This window comes from Hypanus sabinus, chromosome 7 (assembly GCF_030144855.1).
Source record: "Hypanus sabinus isolate sHypSab1 chromosome 7, sHypSab1.hap1, whole genome shotgun sequence".
NCBI lineage: Eukaryota > Metazoa > Chordata > Chondrichthyes > Myliobatiformes > Dasyatidae > Hypanus > Hypanus sabinus.
The window spans coordinates 81,739,668-81,763,731 of record NC_082712.1 but is presented as its reverse complement, the minus strand read 5'-3'; the positions used below and the strand labels follow the sequence as shown (position 1 = coordinate 81,763,731).

At 45.8% G+C, this 24,064-nt stretch overlaps 1 protein-coding gene across 2 annotated transcripts in view; it reads right to left on the bottom strand.

Annotated features, from left to right (window-relative positions):
* The window catches only part of LOC132396902 (phospholipase D1-like), a 176,501-nt gene extending 159,461 nt beyond the window's left edge, over positions 1–17,040 (bottom strand). Inside the window, exon 1 of one of the 2 annotated variants that reach the window (XM_059974974.1) lies at positions 16,799–17,040. The gene's annotated coding sequence lies outside the window, so the exon portion shown is untranslated. Of the gene's footprint in view, positions 1–7,338; positions 7,406–16,798 lie in introns of those variants that run through there. The other variant, XM_059974975.1, reaches the window with a different exon arrangement.
* Between the last annotated feature and the right edge of the window lie 7,024 nt (positions 17,041–24,064).

The following is a 24,064-nucleotide window of genomic DNA, read 5'->3' as shown; positions in this document are numbered from 1 at the left end:
TAATTCTGTAAGACGCTGTATTAGTTAATTTTCCCCTCTGGTGAAAATTCCTAGAAGGATGGGGGTGTTACAAAGGATGAACAGTTCTGATGGGCAGAAGGGTGCAAGGTTGCCCATGTCCCCCTCCCCTGGAAGAATCTCAAACTGTTACTGTTACCACACTGCTCATGAGAGAGAATGAGAGAGAGAGACAGATAAGAGGAAAACAAGTGGGAACATCTGCTGCTGATAACACCGGGGGAGAGAGACCATATTATGACTCCTGTAAGACTCACGGCTCTGGAGAGGGCTGTTTACTTGGTACTATTCTGTTCATTAAAATTCCTCAGTGGACAGCCGGAGTGGGCTGGTTTGATGGATTAAGTCATTCAAACCTGATTTGACACCTGAAACCTCGTGAGTGGGGATAAAAGTGAGGTCTGGGGTGACATCCCTCAGACGCACCAGGAGACACACTAGTGAGCATCAGAAACCCACGAGAAAGTGTGGAGCATCGGGGACCGAACCGATCAGTCAATTTCACTCACAATGGTTATAGCGAGGCCGGTGGGGGCTTGAGTGTGTGTCCACCCTTGCCTGGGTGACGAGTCCACCACGGAAGAACGGTCTAGTTAAAGGACAGAGGGGTCACGCTTGAATGGCCACAACCACACATTGATGGGTCAAGATCGTAAAGGAAGGTTTGAAAGACAATAGCTGTCACTGTCTGATCGCCCTCTCTCTCTCGCTCTCTCTCTCTCTCCAACAATTACAACTCATCGACCAACAACTACCTCAGCCTGCATGAACTGAACTTTACATTTCCATGTGACAATTCATTATCCCCTAGACAATGATAGAGCTTGCTTATTATTGATTATTATTATTATTATACCCACACTTTTAGGTTTAGCATTGCTAACGTGTATTATCTGTGTATTTGCATTGATATTGATTTGTATATTTTACTAGTAAACACTGTTGAAAATCGTACCACCAGACTCCAACGGATACTTCTATCTTTGCTGGTAAGACACCTAGTTACGGGGTACGTAACAGTACTCTATCCTCTTTGTACACTAGTACCTTTCCTGTAATTCCATGGGCTCTTATCTTGTTAGGCAGCCTCATGTGTGGCACCTTGTCAAAGGCCTTCTGAAAATCCAAGTACACAACATGCACCGATTCTCCTTTCTCTATCCTGCTTGCTATTTCCTCAAAGAATAGCTTTGTCAGGCAAGATTTCCTTCAGGAAACCATGCTGATTTTAGTCCATTTTACCATGTGCCTCCAAGTACCCTGAAAGCACATCCTTAACAATCGGCTCCAACATCTTCCCAACCACTTGAGGTCAGATCAACTGGCCTATAATTTCCTTCCTTTTGCCTCTCTCCCTTCTAGAAGACTGGAGTGACATTTACAATGCTCCGGTCTTCCAGAACAATGCTAGAACCAAGTGCTTCTTGAAATATCATTACTAATGCCTTCACAATCTTTTCCTCCACCTGTTTCAGAACCCTGGGGTGTAGTCCATCTCGTCCAGGTGACTTCAGACCTTTCAGTTTTCCAAGCACCGACTGGACTTTGTTCAGACTCACAGTTTTTATATCAGGTTTTTTTTCAAAGAAAGAAAAATTGCCTGTTCCTTTTCTGTTTTGTTGTGCGAAGGGAGGGTGTTTGGGGACTGATGTGTTGTCGTGTTCAGTTAGTTTTGTTTGTGCAGGGAAGAGGTTTTTTTGGAGGTCGATGATCCTGTTCTGTTTTGTGGGGGGCGGGGGAGAGTAGGGTTCTGGTAGATTGATGATTAGGATGCCATTCTTTTTATGGAGGGGGGTGGGAACATTTGTTTCTCTCTGAACAGCTTTCATATCCTTTCTTTGTTGCTTGGCTATCTGGAGTTGTATATGGCTACACGCTTTGACAAAGAACTTGTGACTCATGACCTTCTCCCCATTAATACCAACTGCACTCACTTCTGTGCCCTGACACTCTTGACCTCCCGGCATACTGCTAGTGTCTTCCACAGTTAAAATTGATGCAAAATACTTAGAGTTTGTCCACCATTTCCTTGTGCCCCATTACTACCTCTCCAGTGGTCCAATATCTACCCTTGCCTCTCTTTTACTCCTTATACATCTGAAATAAACTTTTGGCATCCTCTTTGATATTATTGCTAGTTTATCTTCATATTTACCTTCCCCCCCCCCCCCCCCCCCTTTGGCTACATCTGAAATATAAAACAAATTCCTGGAGATTGTAATCTTATCCTGGAGCATAGGAAACCCAAGAGGAGAGCAACAAGCTGCTTCAAAGGTCTGGATATCAATAATAAACTCGAGAAACCGGTTCTCAACCCTGTTTACAGCTCATGGTACATCACCATAGCAACAGGTCCCTTCTTCAATGTGAAATGGGAACTTCCCATCAGCTTTTGTCTTCTCGGTTTTATTACAAAGCGATTGCCACAAAACTGATGTTTCCAGTGCAGAGTGTGTTCACTGGGCACTGTTGATCAGAACTTCCCTGGGGAAGGAGCATGAGTCAGTTCTGCCTTGGCTTTGTGGCTATGGAGATGACAGACATGATTTTAATCGTCTCCAGATGAAGGGCCTCGGCCTAAAACATTAACATAGGCATCTCCAGAGCGCGTTTGACGTTTGAGGTACAAAGTGCATACATGTCGCTATATCCAAACCTGAGATTCATTTCTTGCGGGCATCCTCAAAAAATCAGTGAAAGGCCACACCAACTAGTGTGCAGAAAACACCAAACCATGCAAATACAAAAAGAAGAATAATAAATAAGCTTTAAATATCAAGAACTTGAGATGATGAGTCATTGGAAGTGAATCATAGTTTGTGGAAACATTTCAATGAAGTTGACTGAAGTTATTCCCTTGGTTCAACAGCCTGATGGTTGCGGGGTTATAACTTCCTCAATCTGGCAGTGTGAGTGCTGAGGCTCTTGTACCATCTTCCTGATGGCAGAATCGAGAAGAGAGCTGAGTGATGGTGGTCTCCGATGACAGATGCCCCTTTCCTGCAACAACAATCCGTGTAGATGTAGTCATTGGTGGGGAGGGCTTTAGCCATAATGAACTGGTCCATATCTACTACTGTTCGTAAAATTTTAAATCAATAAAAAAAAGATTTAAAATGAAAATGAAATGAGAATTTTTCATTCAAGGCATTAGTGTTTCCATTCCAGGTAGTGATGCAAACTGACAACACAGCCTCCGCCACCAAACATCTATAGAAGTTTGCCAAAGTTTTTGATGCCATGCTGAATCTCAGCAAATTCCGAAGGAAATAGAGGTGTTCCCATACCCTCTTCATAATTGTACTTGCATGCTGGGTCCAGGACAAGTTCTCCAAAATAACAACAATTTAAAATTGCTGACCCTCTCCACCTCTGATCCTCTGATGAAGACTGACCCACAGACCCGATTCCTCAGCCTGAAGTCAATAATCAGGGGGAGGCCCAGCGGGAGCCAAGGGGAGGTCCAGTAGAAGCTCATAAGATCATGAGTGGATATAGATTGGTTAGACTGTTAGAATCTTTATCACCACAGAGTAAAAGTGTCAAATACAAGAGGACATATATTTAAGGTGAGAGAGGGAGATTGATCCCAGGAATAAGAATCTCGTAATTTGGCATACCTCCTCTGGGCCCTCTCCAAATTTGGCATAATGTTCACCACAGACATTGTGGGGAGAGCGCTGTTCCTGTACTGTACTGTGTTCTACCCTCTGTCTCCCACCACAAGATCAATTCCGTATCCAAATAAGAAACTCATCATAAGTTCTAATCGACGAAGACGTGATGTTGGGCATAGTGTACTCACCCTGCCGATGGGGACACCATTAGTAGTATCTCTCTAGCATCTTGATGTGCCTGCAGGTTTCCCAGGTCTGAAAGGGAGATGAGAAGATGAGGGCAGTGATCACTACTGCCTTGTAGACCAGGAGCATAGTACCGGGCTTGAAGTAGAATTCTGACTGGTTGCAAAATGGCCTGGAACACCTGGCGCCACTGCACAGGATCGCAAGAGGCCGTAGAGAGTTGTTGACTCAACCCGCCCCACCACCAAGGACATCTTCAAAAAGCAGAGCCTCCAGAGGGAGCTTCCATCCCCCATCACTCAGGACACGTCCTCTTCTCAAGGCTACCATCAGACAGGAGGTACAGGAGCCTGAAGACCACACTCAACATCTTAGGAACAGCCTCTTTTCCACTGCCATCAGATTTCTGAACAGTCCATAATACCATGAACACCAACCACCTCAGTGTTTTGCTCTTTTTAAAAAATACATAGTTCTTCAAAGTTCAAAGTACATTTATTGTCAAAGTACGTATACAATATACAACCTCAAGATTTGTCTCCCTACAGGCAGCCACAAAACAAAGAAACCCAATAGAACCCATTAAAAAAGAGACTGTCAGACAGCCAACGTGCAGGAAAAAAAATCAAATCATGGAAACAAACAACCGAAGTTCATGAAAGTGAGTTCCCAGCCACAAAGCCATCAGCGCAGCCGATCCAGGAGCCCGTCAGCTGCAGGCCACAGCCTCAGTTCGGTGCAGAGATGAGTAAACCTTACAAAGCAGTGATCGGAACCAGCCCATCCATCGCCTCTGGCCCTGGCACGTCAACCTATTCAATCTGGCCCCGCGCTTAACTTTGCCAAACCTCAAGTCGTTTCTCACTCTGGGACCCGGGCCTGCACCATGGCACCTTGACTCTGCGTCGCTCAGTTCTGCCACATCAAACCGCCTCCAAGTCCACCAGCAATGGCCATCCGCACTCATTCCTCACTCTCTGGCCTGGGACCCTTTGCCTCAATTTGGACCGCACACACCAAGCTGTAACCCTTCTGCACCTTCGAGACTTCACACCGCAAAAATGGCAAATCCTACAGGTGTTTCAAAAGCTCATCTCCAAAAGGGAAGTCAAGGGCTATCAATTGTAGTGACTGTATCTAAGAAAAAGTGTGATTCATACAGTTATAGTTCTGTATGATACCAGGAAGTCGTCGCTCTGCTTCACCAGTGACATCTTGAACCGGATTGAAACTCATAGTAAACAGGAGAAAATCTGCAGAAATCCAAGCAACACACAAAATGCTGGAGGAACTCAGCTGCCCAGGAGAAAAATACAGTCCAATTTTTAGCCCAAGACCCTTCAGTAACTTATAGTACTTTTTTTGTTTTGTGCGGAACTGCTGTTGTAAAACAACAGATTTCACAAGATATAGCAGTGATAGCCAACTCTGATATTAATAATCTTCTCCTCAGACTGCTAAAGCCACGGAGAAGGTCACAGAGAATTTTATCATTATTGTCTTCCTAGAGAAAGATTAGTTTTATTTGTCTCATGTACGTCATTTCGGTCAACGACCAACACAGTCCCGGGGCAGCCCGCAAGTGTTGCCACGCTTCCAAAGTAGCGTGCCCACACAATTTACTCACCATAACCTGCACACCTCTGAAACGTGGAGCACGCGGAGGAAACCTGCGCGGTCATAGGGGGGAGCAGACAAACTCCTTACAGACAGCGTCAGGAATTGAACCTCAATCTGCAGTGCCTTGGCTGGCACTGTAAAGCGGGACGCTAACTGTGCCACCTTCATTGTGAGGTAGCTCCCAAGCAATGGGAAGTGACCCACATTGCGCAGAGTGCTGCGTACCCTGGTGAGGCTGCAGTACCCAGTGAAGAGCAAGTCTATTACCTCGACAGGGGCAATGCACAGTCATTACCTTAATCCTATACTCATACCCTCAACCTAATCTGCCGTGAATTATTTTTAGATTTCCTCAATTCTCTAGTATCTGGTTGCTGAACGTGAGTGTTTACTTTGACTGTCAAACGTTCCAATTATGCAGATGGCCACAGTTCCATGAAACAGGTCCACTCTCCTGCCCATTCACCCGATACATCAGTTACAGACACCCTCCGGTTACCCTGGCAGTGCAAAAAGAGCAGTGGGAATTACAGTTGGGGGGGGGGGGGTGGGACAGGGCTTGGTCTGCTCCACTATTCCATCAGGGCAGATTTACAACCCCTCCCAATCCCATTCTCCTGTCCATAACCTTTGACACACTGACTAATCAACCTTTGCCCTAAAATTTACTAAATGATTTGGCTTCCCTGATGAAGGGCCTTGGCCTGAAATGTTGGCTGACTTTTCCCCTCCATCGATGCTGCCTGACCTGCTGAGTTCCACCAGCATGTGCTGCCTTGGATTTCCAGTGTCTGCAGACTTTCCTCGTGTTTGTGACCTCCACAACTGTCAGTGGCAATGAATTCCACAGATTCGCCTTCTTTGGCTAAAGAAATTCCTCCTCCTCTACATTCTAAAGGGGGCGTTCTTTTATTCCAAGGCTGTAACCCTCTGGTCCTAGACTCCCCCACCACAGGAATCATCCCCTCCACATCCACTCAAACCTTTCAATATTTGATCCACCCGCCATTGTTCTAAACTCCATTGAGTACAGGCCCAGAGAAACCACAGGGAGTGGTTTTGATCAGATATCAGAACATATGCAGACAAATAACAGAAAGAAAACCAGCTGCATTGCTCTGCAGGAACAGGCGACGACAACCCCACAACAAGCCTGCGATTCCAACAAGATGACACATTATTTAGGGAGCCCGATTTGGAGATTTGTAGGAAGGCAGGCCTGCACAGGAGCCCTGTGCTCCACAACTCTCTCGGGATAGTTGCCAGGCTGTGGAAAAGGGTTGCCAAGACAGAGGGTGGAGAAGAGGAAGGCTTTTTTAAAGCAGTCATCAAATCACAAAGAAGAGGAAATCTGTAGATGCTGGAAATGTGCTTGCTTGATTTGGAATGTTCAGTCATTGGAAACAGATTCAATAACAAGTCAAGTTTATTGTCATTTAACTATATACACATATACTGTCAAACGAGACGACGTTTCTCCAGACCAGGGTAAAGCACAGTAGTATACACAGCACAAAATAATTTAGGAAAGTAAGAATTAAATCTCCAGATGGATTGCACATAAATAAACTACAGTGTATACAACACTGTAAAGTTTAGAACAGATTAACTGGCGACACTTCGAATGCGATGCAGCAGGGAGTTCAGAAGCCTAATGGCCTGAGGGAAGAAACTGTTCCCCATCCTGTCCGTTCTTGTCTCTATGCATCAGGCTCCCACCTGATGGTAGAAAGTCAAAGAGGATGCTGGATGGATGGGTGGGGTCCTGATAAATGTCCCCGATGACGGTAGGGAGACTCCTATGATCCACTCAGCCATTATGGAACATAAAACAATGCAGCACATGAACAGGCCCTTCAGCCCACAACACAGTGCAATATTAAGCTAGACATCTCACCTCTCCTGAAAGCTCCGGGAGTCTCTCGCATATTGATAGCGGCTCCCTGACGCCCACAAATTACACAAAATATCCTGGAAATCGATTTTGCTGAGAGACAGACAGAAAGAGAGTAAGAGACAGAGAGACAGACATGGCAAGAGTGTTCCAAAACAAAAAGGAAATATAACACGTACTTCACCTCAGACTACACTAAAGTGTACCCCTGCCTGATAGGGGTCAAAAATAATGACAATGTTGCTTGCTGCACTGTTTGCAACAGTGACTTTTCTATTGCCCATGGTGGGTTAAATCACTGTAAAAGACATGTTAAGGTGAGTTTACTAGGTGTCATTCATTCATTAGCATAGCAAACGTTATTTAAACTAGCTGGCTAGCTGCTAAGGAGTGACTCTATTGGAGACATCCCACCTCTCCCGGGAGTCTCCCGCAAATCAATGGTGCTACCTCCCGGAAATGAGTTTTTGCAGGGTGGGACGTCTGTAAAACTCAATCTCTTCTGCTAACACCTGATCTATATCCTGACACTCCCTGCGTACCTATACGCCTATCTAAAGATCTCTGTTTTCACCTCCACCCCGGCACTTACCATTCTCTGTGTAGGGAAGAACATGCGCTGCACATATCAGAATGAGAATCAGGTTTATTATTTATTTTTTGAGGTACAGAGTGGAATAGACTCTATTGGCCCTCTGAGCTGTGCTGCCCAGCAACCCGATTCAACCGCGGCCTGATCACTGGACCAATGAACGCACATCCCGTGAACCAGACTTGCAGTATTTTATGCTATCAATGTCCAACGCAGTCTCGTGATCGCAAGAAAAATGCTTACAGTACAGATTTGCATTGTTTTGTTGGGCCTGGAGAGGCCACTGCGACCAAGTGTGCAGCCATCTTTCCTCTTCCCCTGCAGACGCTGCTCAGCTTGCCAAGTTCCTCTGGCAGACTGTTTGTTGCTCAGCCCTTCTGAGTTCTGATAAAGGGCTTCGGACGTGCCCCTCTTCCCCGCCGCCTGATCTTCTGAATGTTTTTATACCGGACAGTCGTGTTTCGTAGTGTCCCTTTGGCCCAAGTCATCCGTGCCGACCGCAGCACCCACCAAGCATGGAAACAGGCCCTTCAGTGCAACTCACCCACACGGCCATTTACTATTCAGAGATCCAGCGCAGTAACCGGACCTTTTGGTCCAGCGTGCCCGCACCGCCCAATTACACCGACGTGATCTATTAACCTACTGACACGTATGTTTTCGGAGTGTGGGAGAGAACCGGAGGAAAGCCACGTGTTCGTGGGCAGAACGTACAAACTCCTTACAGGCGGTGGTGGGAATCACTGACGTACGTCGTGAAATTTGCTGTTTTCTGGCAGCAGTTCAGTCTCAGTAAGGTGACATCCATCATCAGCTTCCCCCACCAACCGGGCCGTGCCCATTTCTTGATCAGAAGTTACACACCTCAAAGTTCAACAGCTTCTGCCCCACTGCCATCCGGTTCCTGAACCAACCAGAAACACTCCAACACTACCTCAGACTAGATATTCGTCAACTTGCACTAACGGCGTTAAGTTTTGTTTGAATTATGTCATTGTGGGCTATCCTCATCACCCAGGACAAGCCATCATGTTACTGCCACTGGGGGGCAGTTTGCTACATCGACGACTGCATTGGTGCTGCCTCCTGCACGCATGCTGAGCTCGTTGACTTCATTAACTTTGCCTCCAACTTTCACCCCGCCCTCAAATTTACCTGGTCCATTTCCGACACCTCCCTCCCCTTTCTTGATCTTTCTGTTTCCATCTCCGGAGACGGCCTATCTACTGATATCTACTATAAGCCTACAGACTCTCACAGCTACCTGGACTATTCCTCTTCCCACCCTGTCTCTTACAAAAATGCCATCCCCTTCTCGCAATTCCTCCGTCTCCGCCGCATCTGCTCTCAGGATGAGGCTTTTCATTCCAGAACGAAGGAGATGTCTTCCTTTTTTAAAGAAAGGGGCTTCCCTTCTTCCACCATCAACTCTGCTCTCAAATGCATCTCTTCCATTTCCCGCACATCTGCCCTCACCCCATCCACCCACCACCCCACTCGGGATATGGTTCCCCTTGTCCTCACCTACCACGCCACCAGTCTCCAGGCCTAACGTAACTTCCACCACCTCCAACAGGATCCCACTACCAAGCACATCTTTCCCTCCCCCACCTTTCTGCTTTCCGCAGGGATTGCTCCCTACGCAACTCACTTGTCCACTCATTCCCCCCCATCCCTTCCCACCGATCTCCCTCCTGGCACTTATCCTTGTAAGCAGAACAAATGCTACACCTGCCCTTTCACTTCCTCCATCACCACCATTCAGGGCCCCAGACAGTCCTTCCAGGTGAGGCGACACTTCACCTGTGAGTCGGCTGGTTTGGTATACTGCGTCCGGTGATCCCGGTGTGGCCTTTTATATGTTGGTGAGACCCAATGCAGACTGGGAGACCGTTTCGCTGAACATCTACACTCGGTCCGCCAGAAAAAGCAGTATCTCCCAATGACCGCACGTTTTAATTTCACGTCCCATTCCCGTTCTGATATGTCTATCCATGGCCTCCTCTACTATCAAGATGAAACCACACTCAGATTGGAGAAACCATACCTTATGTACCGGCTGGGTAGCCTCCAACCTGATGGCATGAACATTGACTTCTCTAATTTCCGTTAATGCCCCTCCTCCCCTATCCCTGACATATTTAGTTGTTTTTTTTCCTCTCTCTCCCTCTCTCTCTCTCTGCCCATCACTCTGCCTGTTCTCCATCTCCCTCTGGTGCTCCCCTCCCCCTTTCTTTCTCCTGAGGCCTCCCGTCCCATGATCCTTTCCCTTCTCCAGCTCTGTATCACTTTCGCCAATCACCTTTCCAGCTCTTAGCTTCATCCCACCCCCTCCGGTCTTCTCCTATCATTTCACATTTTCCCCTCCCCCCACTACTTTCAAATTTCTTACTATCTTTCTATTCAGTTAGTCCTGACGAAGGGTCTCGGCCCGAAACGTCGACAGTGCTTCTCCTTATAGATGCTGCCTGGCCTGCTGTGTTCCACCAGCATTTTGTGTGTGTTGCCTGAATTTCCAGCATCTGCAGATTTCCTCATTTGCTACCACTGTTACTACCACTGCAGAGCTGGTTACTACCACCGTTTCTACCACTGTAACTGCCCCTGGGGAGCAGGTTGAAGATGCAGATTCAATGTTTTTGGAACAGTTTCTTCCCCATTACCATCAGATTTCTAAACAGTCCGTGAACACTATCTTGTTATTCCTATTTTTTATACTATTTATTTATTTATTTAGTAATTTCAAATAGTTTTACATCTTGGCAATGTACTGCTGCCACAAAACAACAAATTTCAAGAAAAGAACATAATATCCTACAGATCTGGAAATCTTCAGAATGAGGTTTAACATCACTGGCATATGTGAAATTTGTTGTTATGCAGCAGCAGTACATGGCGATGCATAATAATAAAATCTATAATTGCATACAGAGCTGGCTGGTGGTGTAGTGGTATCAGCACCAGGCTTTGAGGTAAATGGTCCCAGGTTCGAATCAGGCCAGCTCCTTGCACGCTTTCCATTTGTGCTGGGCCGAGCATCGAGTTGGCACCTCATAAAAATCAGACAAAATGCTAACCAAACAGCAAGGTTGCCACCCAATGTGCTACAGGGTGTGGAGAGGAGAAACAAAGACTATAACATAAATTAAATCAAATAAAAAGAGGCAAGTGAGCTCGAGGCTCAATAGAGGTGAGTGAAAGTGAGGCCTGTCTACTATACTGAGAATGAAGAATGCCAGAGGTTTCAGCGATCGAAATGCCAGACCGATTTGAAAAGGAATTTTAAAGGATAAAGTGAGAAAGGCCCTGCCCCAATTTTATTTTGTTAGCCCTGAGCTTAACGCCCAAACCTGGTGGACCAGTGGCCCACTCTTAGTTTGGCCTTTACCCTTTGACCTGTTTGACACAGGTGACCCTACTAAGAGCCAAAGCATAAAGCCCTGACTCCAACCAACATCGCTCTCTGGGTCACTAAGGAGCTCAGGCCTCCAAACCCTACAGCAAGGTTGTGGTCCTCTTGGAGGACTGCATCAGAATCAGGTCAAATATTAAACGGTTAAGTTAAATAAATAGTGCAAAAACAGAAATAAAAAGTAGCGAGGTAGTGTTCATAGGTTCAATGTCCATTCAGAAATTAGATGGGATACATTCCTTGGTAATAAATGTACTTTGAATGAAGTAGAGCCACTGGCATGACTTCTTCGTGATTGCATCAATGTTGGGCCCGGTTCAGATCCTCGGACATGTTGACATCCAGGAGCATAAAGCTGATCACCTTTTCCACCGCTCAACACTCAGAATAGTGTGTATGGACCCACTAGGGTTAAGAGAGTAAGATGCTAAACTCAACTGGGATTCCAAATCTGCAGCCCCTTAATGTCTTAGTTGCAACTTGGCAGTGCTTTAATTCTGAGTTAAACCATGAAGAAAGCATTTGATGCACAGATTAATTTCTGACCACAAGTCAGAGTCACCGCTTGCTTGCTTCCGTCCCTGTGACGTCGGGCTTTTCATCTGTGCGTCCAGTTGGCAGGGCGAGCTGTTCACTGGCTCCAGCTCTGGGATCAGTCAGACACCCCTCTGATACCCTGTCATCACTCTGGGCTACTGGAAGGATGTACGAGGGTTACAGTTACACAGCAAAACAGTTACACAGGAGGTCCTTGCAAACCCTGCTGTGAGCTTGTTCTTGTCACTTGAGATGATCAGCCTCAATGTTCAATCTGACTCACCCCTCATTCCTCTAAACCAAGTCCACGCACTCAGTCCAGAGTTTTACTGGAGAGTTGAGGCTGAATATCAGTTTGTTTAAAAGATGTCGAAGGAGATGTCAGCTGAGTAATTCTGGAGGACGGTATCAGTCACGCCAACAATTATGACATCACTTACTTTAAAAGAGTGTTCCTATTTGTCCGAATACATGCCGTGGGTCTCAAACAGCCTCTGAGAACCAAGTCCCGCTCCTGGCCTTCACACATGGTTTAGCTGCTAAGCCCAGCAGCACTGTTTCTACTGACAGGAGAAGGGGCAACGATGGGTTACTGGCACCTTAAAACCAGTCGCTTCAGGCAGGGGGGGGGCTCGTCAGCTCATCCGGGAGACTCTGATCTCAAACCTCTACTGCCTTGTGGCTATACCCATTCACGGGGAAGACTTTGGGGGGTTAACCCCGAGGAAAAAATCTAGAGCTCGAGTCCCTAAGATAGTCCTACATTGAGTTCAACAGTGACTGGCAACTCTTGCGATGCCACTGGTGCCAAACAGTATCGGTCTCTACCGTTCCTTTGGATTCATCAGGTGCACGGAGAGGGGGAGCAGGCTGCACGGGCAACTTCTCCCTATTGTTTCAGGCCCTTTATCTAAGAAAGGATGTGCTGACACTGAAGAGGGTTCGGAGGAGGTTCACAAAAAGGTTTCTGAGTTTGAAAGGCTTCTCATATGAGGAGCAGTTGCTGGCTCTGGATATGTATTCACTGGAATTCAGAAGAATAGATGGGGGAATCTCACTGGAACCCATCGAATGTTGAAAGGCCTCAATAGAGTGGATGTGGCAAGGGTGTTTCCTTTGGTGGGATAGACTCAGAAAAGAGGGACGTCCATTTAGAATGGAGATGAGGAGGAATTTCTTTAGTTGAGGGGGAAATGGATCAGACATGATGAAATGACATTTCTTGACAAGAGCACTCCCTCCAAATGCCAGTATCATGCATATTAATTCTGAACAAGGAATTATTCAACCTAATATGTCCAATACATATATATTTAAGTATAACTTCTCTCCTTTTATACCCATCGCCCAGTTGAGTTTCCATCAACTTCTGAATTATATATAAATGCTGGCCTTTCATTTCCTTATGACACTTTGTTCCCACAGTGATTGAATAGACTTGTTAATTATGGCTTTCATCTCTCCTTTAAGCAAAGGCACCATGACATTTATAAACTTAATTTTAAGTGATTGCTTGGGTAGAATGTCTGCCACCTCATTTCCTTGGTCTTGGATGTCATTGAGTAAGAGGTTGTTGTTGAGGCACATCCAGATACTGAGAAACCTCAGCACTAACAGATTTACCATATAATTTGAAATCAATTCTGGGTGAAATGGTCCTTTTAGGAAACCAAGTAACTTGAGTCTTTAGCTCAGAAAATTTAAACCCGCTCTGACGTCCCCATTCCTCTACTTCATAACACCTGCCTGCATTACATTTTCCTTATAAATTAACTATACAATTTGTATTCCTTCCTCTCTTCCACACTGCACCATCATCAGCATATAATGATTTGGGAATGTCTGAGCCAACATACAGGGGTTTCCAACCTTTCTGTATGCCATGGACCCCCACCATTAATCGAGGCACCTGTGGACCGCAGGTTAGAAACTCCTCAAAATATCATTAATCATAATGTTAAAAAGGAGTGGGCTACAAACACTCTCCTGTGGAGTCCCATTCTCTATATCATATTCCCTTTAGAGTATCATTCCCACTAACTTGTGTCTTCCCATCACATAAAAATCTTGAATCCAATGGAAGAGTCTTATTGCCTGTTCCCATCTTAACCAGTTTAAGCAGTTTTTCCACGCAACCCTGCAATCCCCTGATTGAACCCAAGCCTAATTACTGGACAACTTACAATGATTGATTAACCCACCAACAGGTACACCTTTGGACAGTGGGAGGGACGCACACAGTCACAGGGAGAATGTACAATCTCCTGAAACACAATCTTAAACAAGATTTCAACCAGGTTTCCTATACACATATAATATCAGCTTTATTTGGTAAATCCTCAATAAATTGCTCAAACTCTTGATCATCAGCTGACAAACTTGTAGCGTTCCATTGTAAAAACAAATAACAACCCTCCTTTAAAATCTGAACATTACTTATTCCACTTTGTAAGGCATCATTAATAACTTTTATCTCCAGATGTTTTTTTTCCTGCAGCTTTAAAACATAATTTTAATTTTTTTCTGTCTGTCCTGCATTTAGTTTGTGCTGCGAAGATGATAAACTTCAGTTAATCAACAATCAGAGAATCCTTTGTTACATAATTATGCACTGGTTTTAAACTATCCGAATTCCGGATATTTATTGGTCTTATTGACACAGTCTTCTGCAGAGCCTCTGTACGTGAAATGCCCATTTCCACCCGAACACACTCTGCTTCCACAGCTTTCTTATATACAGCATAACAGTCAATTCCAACCAAACCAAATTGCCACTGCTGGCGACCCCCACAAATTTGTTATACTTGTATGATGCACCTTCGGCTCCAATAGTAATTGTTCCAAAAGTCAGGGATATGTATTTGACCCTTTTTTAAGCAACCAGCAAACATACAATCTTAAAGTGATGAATTGTAAGCTTAATTGAGCAGTCAACCAAAGAAACATCTGTCAGCACTCAGTGCAAACTGCTGTGAATAAAGCATGAAGACGCAACTTATTCCCTTCACTTTTACCAGACCCCACCCATGGGACCAGTTACCATGACGAATGTGCAACACAGAATACAATGCAGATAGAGAACAGACGCACGTCTCCTACAGGACACACTTCATAAGCAGTAGATATGGTCTCCTCTGCAGTTGCTGCAATTTAGCCAAACACCCTCTCCATAATTGCCATAATCATGTTCTCCAGCATGTCTACAACACTGCTTTTAACCTCTGCACACTGCTGCTACATGACCAAACTTCTGGCGTTGAAAACATCTCAGGGGGGTGGCACATAGACTAGAACGATATAACTCATAAATGGTTCCTTGGGAAGACTGAATTGAGGAGGCGTTTCAGTGTAAGAAAGCCAAATGTCAGGAACTGGTAGAGCAGTGCCAGAGACAGGAGTGGAGGGCACATGCTATCCAGGTGGGGTGTAGATGTTTTGCTGGCTGTTCGATTTGGAGAACCTACTCTCTCCTTGGCATTACAGGAGCTGCAAAGAAAAGAGCCATCAGGACCATCACAGAGGCTTCTGAGCGAGCCTCCAGAACCATGGACTAATGCTGAGGGGGGGTGGGGGGGGAGAGACACTGGCCAGGGCCTGATCAAACCTGGCCGGCTCACCTCCATGAGAGTGTCTGATGTTGAAAGATCTAAAACACTCAATGACCCCAGGGTTACAACACTAACGATGTGTCCCGGCACATCTTAGGATGTACCTCAGCACTAACCCTATCCCTAATGAAACCTATCCGTCAAAGTTTTCCCCATCAAATTTAATCAAAACCAATCTGCACTAACTCCAACACAAAACCCTTTTAAATGTTTAGTGTCCACAACTTTTCCCCTGACTAAATTATTTTCAACTTGGTCCATGGATACATGAAGAGGCACTCCAGAGATTACTCCCCAAAGCCACTGTCATTCAATATCATTCCCTGGCATTATTTTCCTCCCTGCCACACCTTTTAACCTCCAAAGTTTTGCCACATTGCTTACTATCTTTACAAAATACTAAGAGCATCTTAAAGCTTTTGCACCCACAACAGCTCCCCCTGCTTTGCTCAAATCGGTAGTTAATCTAATTGGTGGTATCTGAAGCAGGGCCACATTCAAAACTCAGCAATACCTTAAGCTCTTGTTTACTTATTTTATTTAAATCCTGTCTACTGCCTTCATTACTGAGCGACAAGCCACTACAATCCTCAATTGGTCGCTTAATTTTGCATTTCCCAGAAATCTGCCATTCGCCTTCCTCTGTACAACTCCTATCATTCAATACTACCTCCCGTTTGCTACCTCTGTCGCTGCTGGCTCTCTCTATCCCGACCCCCACTTCCTGTCTGAGAGAAAACTCCCAACACCAGGCTCAGTGCCTTGATCCGCTTCACCACATCCTCCCTGGAATCAGAGGCCGTCCACTCTCTCAAATCACACTCTCCCAACCCCCGGTGTTAATGAGTTTGCTCATAACTTCCCAGAAGAAATTAAACTCTCACTCCCTCCCTCCAACTTTCTCTCCTAATTAACTCGTTCCTCCCTCTCCTCCTTCCTATTGCTCCTGCCTTCTCTGTCTTTCCCTCTCCCCCCACTTTTCTTGATTTAACTCCTCTCTCCCCCTTCTCTCAGCTTTTTTCTTTCTCCCTTGTCTCCCTCCTTCCCACTCTCTCCACTCCCCTCCATCCCTCTCTCTCCCCTCCCGTCTCGCTCCATTGCCCTCTCTCTCTCTCTCGCTGCCCTCCCTCTGTCTGCCCTTTCTTTTCCCTCTCTCCCCGTTTCCCTGATGTTTTCAGCTGCCACAGGAAACGCCGGCTCACGGTGTCAGGGCGGACTGACTACACGCCCCTGCCTTCAACCCTTGCCGACGAGAAAACAACTTTAACGAAAAGAGGGGAATTGTTTTGCCCGGAGCCCCTGCCCACCACTTACCGGCCGCGGGTCCCGAAGCGGGGCGACGGCTGCAGTTGAGCAGAGGTGAACCCCAGCACTGGAAGATCAGCTGAATTCTTCCCAAATTCCTAAATCAACTCAGACCGTACCATCGACCTTCTGCAGGGAGGCTCTTTGCTCAGAGCTTCCGGCGGAGGGAGGTGGTGCAGTTCTCTGGCCCGAGGCTCCCCTGCCCGAAGTGTAACTGTGGTCCCCGGCTCCGGAAACCCTGCCTCTGCGAAACGCTGCAGGCACTAAAAGTCCACATTCAAAGAAAATGTTATCAGAATACGTATATGTCACCATATACAACCTTGAGATTCATTTTCCAGCGGGCATAATCGGCAAATCTATAGAACAGTAACTATCACAGGATCAGTGAAAGATCAGCCAGGAGACAACAAACTGTGCAAATGCAAATATAATTAAATAGCAATAAATACCGAGAACATGAGATAAAGAGTGCTTAAAGTGAGATCATTGCTTTTCGGGACACTTACTTAATATTTCTTTATTGGGATACAGCGTGGAATAAGCTTTGCGAAAGGCGCCTTCCGACAACCCCTAAATTAACCCAATCCTAATCAGGTGACATTTTACAATGACCTATGAACCGGTACGTCTGGACAGTGGGAGGAAACCGGAGCACCATCGTACAAACTTATTAAGGCAGTGGTGGGAATTGGATCCCTGGCAGCTGACACTGTACAGCATTGTGCTAACCACTACACTACCGTGCCACCCAAAGTTTTCAATAATTTGAAAATCAAGGATCAATTTTATTCACTGTATACACTTACGTGCTGTAGTGTGTTGGTGCACCGTGTAACAAAAAGAATCAACAATTATAAAGAATTGTATAAAAATAAAGTTGGAGGTTAAAGTACAGATATGGAATAAAATTTTCATAAAGGCTGAAATATCAGCGTGTATTTACAATGTTATAAAAAGTGCTTTAACGAGTTTACAGTGCAGTAGAGGAGGGTGGGGGAAGGCCAACTGGAACGGTGGCCTGTTGTTCTCGTATATTGTGAGAGGATGCCGCACCAAAACAGATAGAAATAGCTACCCGTACCACACGCCACAGGAACTCGGCAGGTCGAGCAGCATCCATGGAAACGAGCAGTCAATGTTTCGGGCCGAGACCCTTCGTCAGGATTGAAGAAGGAGGGGGCAGGGTCCCTATAAAGAAGGTGGGGGGAGGGTGAAAAACCAATCAGAAGAAAGATCAAGGGGTTGGGGGTGAGGAAGCAGGGAGGGGATAGGCAGGAGAGGTGAAGAAGGAATGTAAGGGGAAAGCACTATGTGTAGTAGAAGATGGCAGAATCATGAGAGAGGTGATAGGCAGCTGGAGGAGGAGGCAGAGTGAAACTGGGATGGGGAGGGAATTACCAGAGGTTGGAGAATTCAGTGTTCATACCAAGGGGCTAGAGACTACCCAGATGGTATATGAGGTGTTGCTCCTCCAACCTGAGTTTGGCCTCATCATGGCAGTAGAGGAGGCCATGTATGGACATACCCGAATGGGAATGTGAAGTAGAGTTGAAGAGGGTGACAACTGGGAGATCCCGGGACATAGAAATAGCTGATGCTCTGTACGATGGCAGTACAGAATGATTTAATTATTTAAAGATACAGTGCAGAAATAGGCTCTTCTGACCCTTTGAGCCACACCTTCCAGCAACCCACTGATTTAACCAATTTGCAATGACCTATCGACCTCCCAACCGGTACATCTATTTATCGTGGCAGGAAACCAGAGCAGTCACGGGGAGAACGTCCAAACTCCTTACAGAAAGCAGCGGGAGATGAACACAGGTCACTGATGCTCTGATGTGTCATGCTAACTACTAGACTGTCGAGCTGCCCTATTGCACTGTAGAATCATAGAAAAGTACAGCACAGAAACAGGCCCTTTGGCCCATCTAGTCCATGTCAAACTGTCTAGACCCATCAACCTGCACCGGCACCATAGTTCTCCATCCCCCTACCATCCATGAACCCATCCAAACTTCTCTTCAACATTGAAATCGAACTCACATGCACCACTTGCACTGGCAGCTCATTCCACACTCTCACCACCCTCTGAGTGAAAAAGTGCCCCTCAAACGTCTCACCTTTCATCCTTAACCCATGACCTCTAGTTGTAGTCCCACCCAGCCAGCCTCAGTGAAAAAAGCCTGCTTGCATTTACCCTAACTATAACCCTCATAATTTTGTATTGTTACGAATGTGCCACAATTCTGAGGGGCCGAAGGGTACAAAGTCGCCCCCTCCTTTTTGAGAATCGCAAGATCGCTATTAATTCGGGTCTGGGACCCAGGAAATAAGAGAGAATCCACAAGGTTTGGAATGTGTCCTGGCCTCAGCGAAACAAAGCCACTGATAACAGCTATTGTCTCTTGGAGACGGAATTGTGTATTGAGTACTGTACTATTCAGTGAAGCCCCTCAGGAGATGACCAGAGTGGGCTGGTTGAAGGATTGCATCATCCCAACCTGATTGACATCTGAGACCCCGTGAGTAAGGATAAAAGAGAGTCTGGGGAATACCCCTTTAGACGCACCAGGAGAAACGCTGGAAATCCAGTGACAGCGTTTAATAGCGACAGCCGGTGGGGGCTCGTGTGCATCCTTCCCTTGCCTGGGGTTGGCAGCCTCACCACGGAAGAACGGCTTTAGCTAAAGGAGAGGCCACAAGTGAACGGCCACACCAACGAGACTCCAACGGATTGAAATCATAAAAGGAAAGCCGGCAAGTTTCTCAAAATCTCTCTCTCTCTCCAACCTTTGCCACACAGCGGTCCCCAAAGGCTGCAGCCTGCATGAACTGAGTGAACTTTAGATTTCCATCGGACAATACATAGACAACGATAGAGCTTATTTCTTATTGATTATTATTATACCCACACTTTTAGATTTAGTATTGATGACGTATATTATCTGTATATTTGCATTGATATTATTTTTGTGTATTTTTACTAATAAATACTGTTAAACATAGTACCATCAGACTTCAACGGACCTCGCTATCTTTGCTGGTAAGTGACCCAGTTACGGGGTTCGTAACAGTATACCTCTATCAAATCTCCCCTCAATCTTCTGTGTTCCTAGGAATAACGTCCTGACCTAACTCAGGTCCTCCAGACCCAGCAACATCCTTGTAAATTTTCTCAGAGCTCTTTCAACCTTACTTACATTGTTCCCGTAGGTTGGTGACCAAAACTGCACACAATACACCAAATTAGGCTTCACCAACTTCAACATACTATAAGTCTGTCTGGAGATGGGATTTTACCAAGTTCAAACAAGAGAGTGTTGCTGAATTTGGACAAAATCCTCACTTCATCTACACTGTGCCTGTTGACTTCATAACTCCTTTCCTTACTCCCTTAGCTTCTTTCTCTCAGAGACACCCCTTGGCTTTCCCTTAAACCCTCCCTCTCAGACTGAGTTTCTAACCATCAGAGCTTGTCGTCTTCTGCACACTGGTTGAACACCCTAGTTGGGCAATCTTCCATTGAATCTTTTGTGGTTGTTATTCTATAGATTTATTGAGCATGCTCACAAGAAAATTTACAAGGATTTACATTCTTGCACCCCTGGGATCTGTTTTGGGGTAGGGATGAATTGTACAAAAGGGACGGGTTGCACCCTAATAGGCGGGGGACCAGCATTCTGGCAGACAGGTTTGCCACTGCAACACGAATGTGTTTAAACTAAGTAGTGGGGGGGAGGGGATGAACTGGAAATATAAGGATGGAGTTAAAGGGAAAATGAAAATAAGGAAAGTTATAAAGGACAACAGAATCAATGGAGTAGAAAGCTCAAGAAGAGATCATACAGTATGGCCAAGTGAAATAGGAATTGATATGAAAGGAGAGGGGAGTACCAAATTAAAATTATTATATATAAATGCACAAAGTATAAGGAATAAAGTAGCTGAGCTTGAGGCTCAGTTGGAAATTGGCTAGTACGATCTTGTGGGAATAACTGAGACACGGCTTCAAGCGGACCGAGCCTGGGAAATGAATATTCAAGGATATACATCTTATCGAAAGGACAGACTGACTGGCAGAGGGTGTGGGGTGGCTCTGTTGGTAAGGAATGATATTCAGTCCCTTGCAAGGGGGGACATAGAATCGAGGATGTAGAGTCAGTATGGATAGAACTGAGAAATTCTAAGGGTAGAAAGACCCTAATGGGAGTTATCAACAGGCCCCCAAACAGCAGTCTGGATGTAGGGTGTAAGTTGAATGAAGAGTTAAAATTGGCATATCACAAAGGTAATGATACAGTTGTCATGAGGGATTTCAACATGCAGGTAGACTGGGAGAATCAGAATGGTACTGGACCCCAAGAAAGGGAGTTTGTGGAGTGCCTCCGAGATGGCTTCTTAGAACAGCTTGTACTGGAGCCTACCAGGGAGAGGGCAATTCTAGATTTAGTGTTGTGCAATGAACCGGATTGATCAGGGACCTCCAGGTAAAGGAACCATTAGGAGGTAGTGACCATAATATGATATATTTTAACCTACAATTTGAGAAGGAGAAGGGAAAATCGGATGTGTCAGTATTACAATTGAACAAAGGGAACTATGGAACTATGAGGGAGGAGCTGGCCAAACTTCAATGGAACAATACCCTAGCAGGGAAGACTGGAACAAAAATGGCAGGTAATTCTGGGAATAATGCAGAAGGTGCAGGATTGGTTCATTTCAAAGAGGAAGAAAGATCCTAAGGGGAGTAAGGGGCAGCCGTGGCTGATGAGGGAAGTAAAGGGCAGTATAAAAATAAAAGAGAAGAAGTATAACATAGCAAAGATGAGTGGGAAGCCAGAGGACTGGGAAGCTTTTAAAGAGCAACAGAAGATAACAAAAAAGGCAATACGTCAAGAAAAAATGAGGTACGAAGGTAAACTAGTCAAGAATATAAAGGAGGATATTAAAAGCTCCTTTAGGTATATGAATAGCAAAAAAATAGTTAAAACCAAAATTGGGTCATTGAAGACAGAAATGGGTGAATTTATTATGAGGAACAAGGAAATGGCAGATGAGTTGAACAGGTACTTTGAATCTGTCTTCACTAGGGAAGACACAAACAATCTCCCAGATGTAATTGTGGCCAAAGGAACTAGGGTAAAGGATGAACTGAAGGAAATTTATATTAGGCAAGAAACGTTGTTGGATAGACTGTTGAGTCTGAAGGCTGATAAGTCCCCGGTACCCAGGGTACTTAAAGAGGTGGCTCTAGAAATAGTGGACGCATTGGTAATCATTTTCCAATGTTCTATAGATTCAGGAACAGTTCCTGCTGATTGGAGGGTGGATAATGTTGTCCCACTTTTCAAGAAAGGAGGGAGAGAGAAAACAGGGAATTATAGACCAATTAGCCTGATGTCAGTGGTGGGAAAGATGCTGGAGTCAATTATAAAAGAGGAAATTACGACACATTTGGATAGCAGTAGAAGGATCAGTCCGAGTCAGCATGGATTTATGAAGGGAAAATCATGCTTGACTATTCTTCTGAAGTTTTTTGAGGATGTAACTATGAAAATGGTCAAGGGAGAGCCAGTGGATGTAGTGTACCTGGACTTCCAGAAAGCTTCCGGAGATCTTATCATATATATGTGCCAATGACATATGTAGACAAGGTAAGGAGGCCTGAAGAGAGATTTTAGGGAGCTAGGTAGAAAGTTGAAAAACAGGATCTCCAGGGTACAACACCCACAACAAAAAAGGCAATACGCCAAGAAAAAATGAGGTACGAATGTAAACTAGCCAAGAATATAAAGGAGGATATTAAAAGCTCCTTTAGGTATATGAATAGCAAAAAAATAGTTAAAACCCAAATTGGGTCATTGAAGACAGAAATGGGTGAATTTATTATGAGGAACAAGGAAACCAGGCACAAGGTGGGTGTCGATGGCGGACCCAGATGCAAGACACAGACACTGGAGTACTAGGGACAGGACTTGCTATCGAGATAGCAAGGTGAGTAAGGAAGAAATGATGCTGGACATTGACACACGGGCCCTGGACGAGACTAAGATACAGGGCCAGGGCTAGGACTAAGACTAGGAAAGCGGGACCAGGACAAGGATCTAGGAACTAGGAGCCTGGGCTAGGACTCTGAGCCAGAGACTGGAGAGGGACCCAGAACCTGGGTCTTGATTCGGGCTCGGACCCTGGATCTAGGCGAGGACGAGATGTGGCTACCTGACTGGAAGTGGAACTCCTGCACAGGATGAAGACACAAAGCTGTGACTTGGACAGAATGAGGTTCTTGGTCTAGGCTAAGACAAGACGAAGTTCTAGGACTTGGCTTGGGCAGGACGAGGTTCTTGGATGTATCTTGGACTAGGACCAGAGACATCTAGACACGACAAGGGAACTCTAGCACCGGGCTGGGTGGGGAATCTCCAGCATCAGACATGCCTCTTGGACTAAGCTTAGTTAGGCTCTCGGGTACAGGGCCGCGACTCCTCTTTGGTGCGCGGGGCCAGGCTCCTTACTAGGACGCAGGGCAAGGATGCTTTTGTATGGCTGGGATGTCATCTAAGATGCAGGGCCCAGATGACTGCCAAGGAAAATTGCCGAGGTAAACTGCTGAGGATTTGTATGGGAACGATCCAGCACAGGACAAGGAATCTCCAGCACCAGGCTGGGCAAGGCACACGGACTGGAAGAGGCCCCAGTCTGTGACACAAAGCTCAGACCTGGACAGGGAACATGGTACTCCGGAACAGAGCCTGGACAAGGACCCAGAAGCTAGAACTAGGAACCCTGGTCTGGGCTAGCACAAGATGTGTCTACAGGTCATGGCATGGCTACAGGACAGGACAAGAACACAAAGCCTTGACTAGGCCTTGGGAGACTGGAAATACAGAGCCTTGGCTTGGGCAGGACACAGGACTCCCGGGCAGGCAAGGCTTCCAGGCATTGGTCACCGGCGGGAAGGGAAGGGAACACTCCAGCAGAGAAACCTTGGTTTACAGAGGTATTTATGTGCCAGCCCAAAACGAGAATCAGGTGCCCCAACTGAGGAACCCAACAGAACAAGGGAGAAAACAGGAAAACCCAGAACAAGGATCGATGGACCAGAGTGTGAACCGGAATGTGGAGTTCACGGACCGGACCATGACAGGGTAGTAATCTCAGTGAGGATAAGAGTAGACAGGTGAATGAATGGCTGAGGAACCAGTGCAGGGGGCAGGGGTTCAGATTTATTCATCATTCAGTCTCTTCTGGGGAAGGTACAGCCTGTAC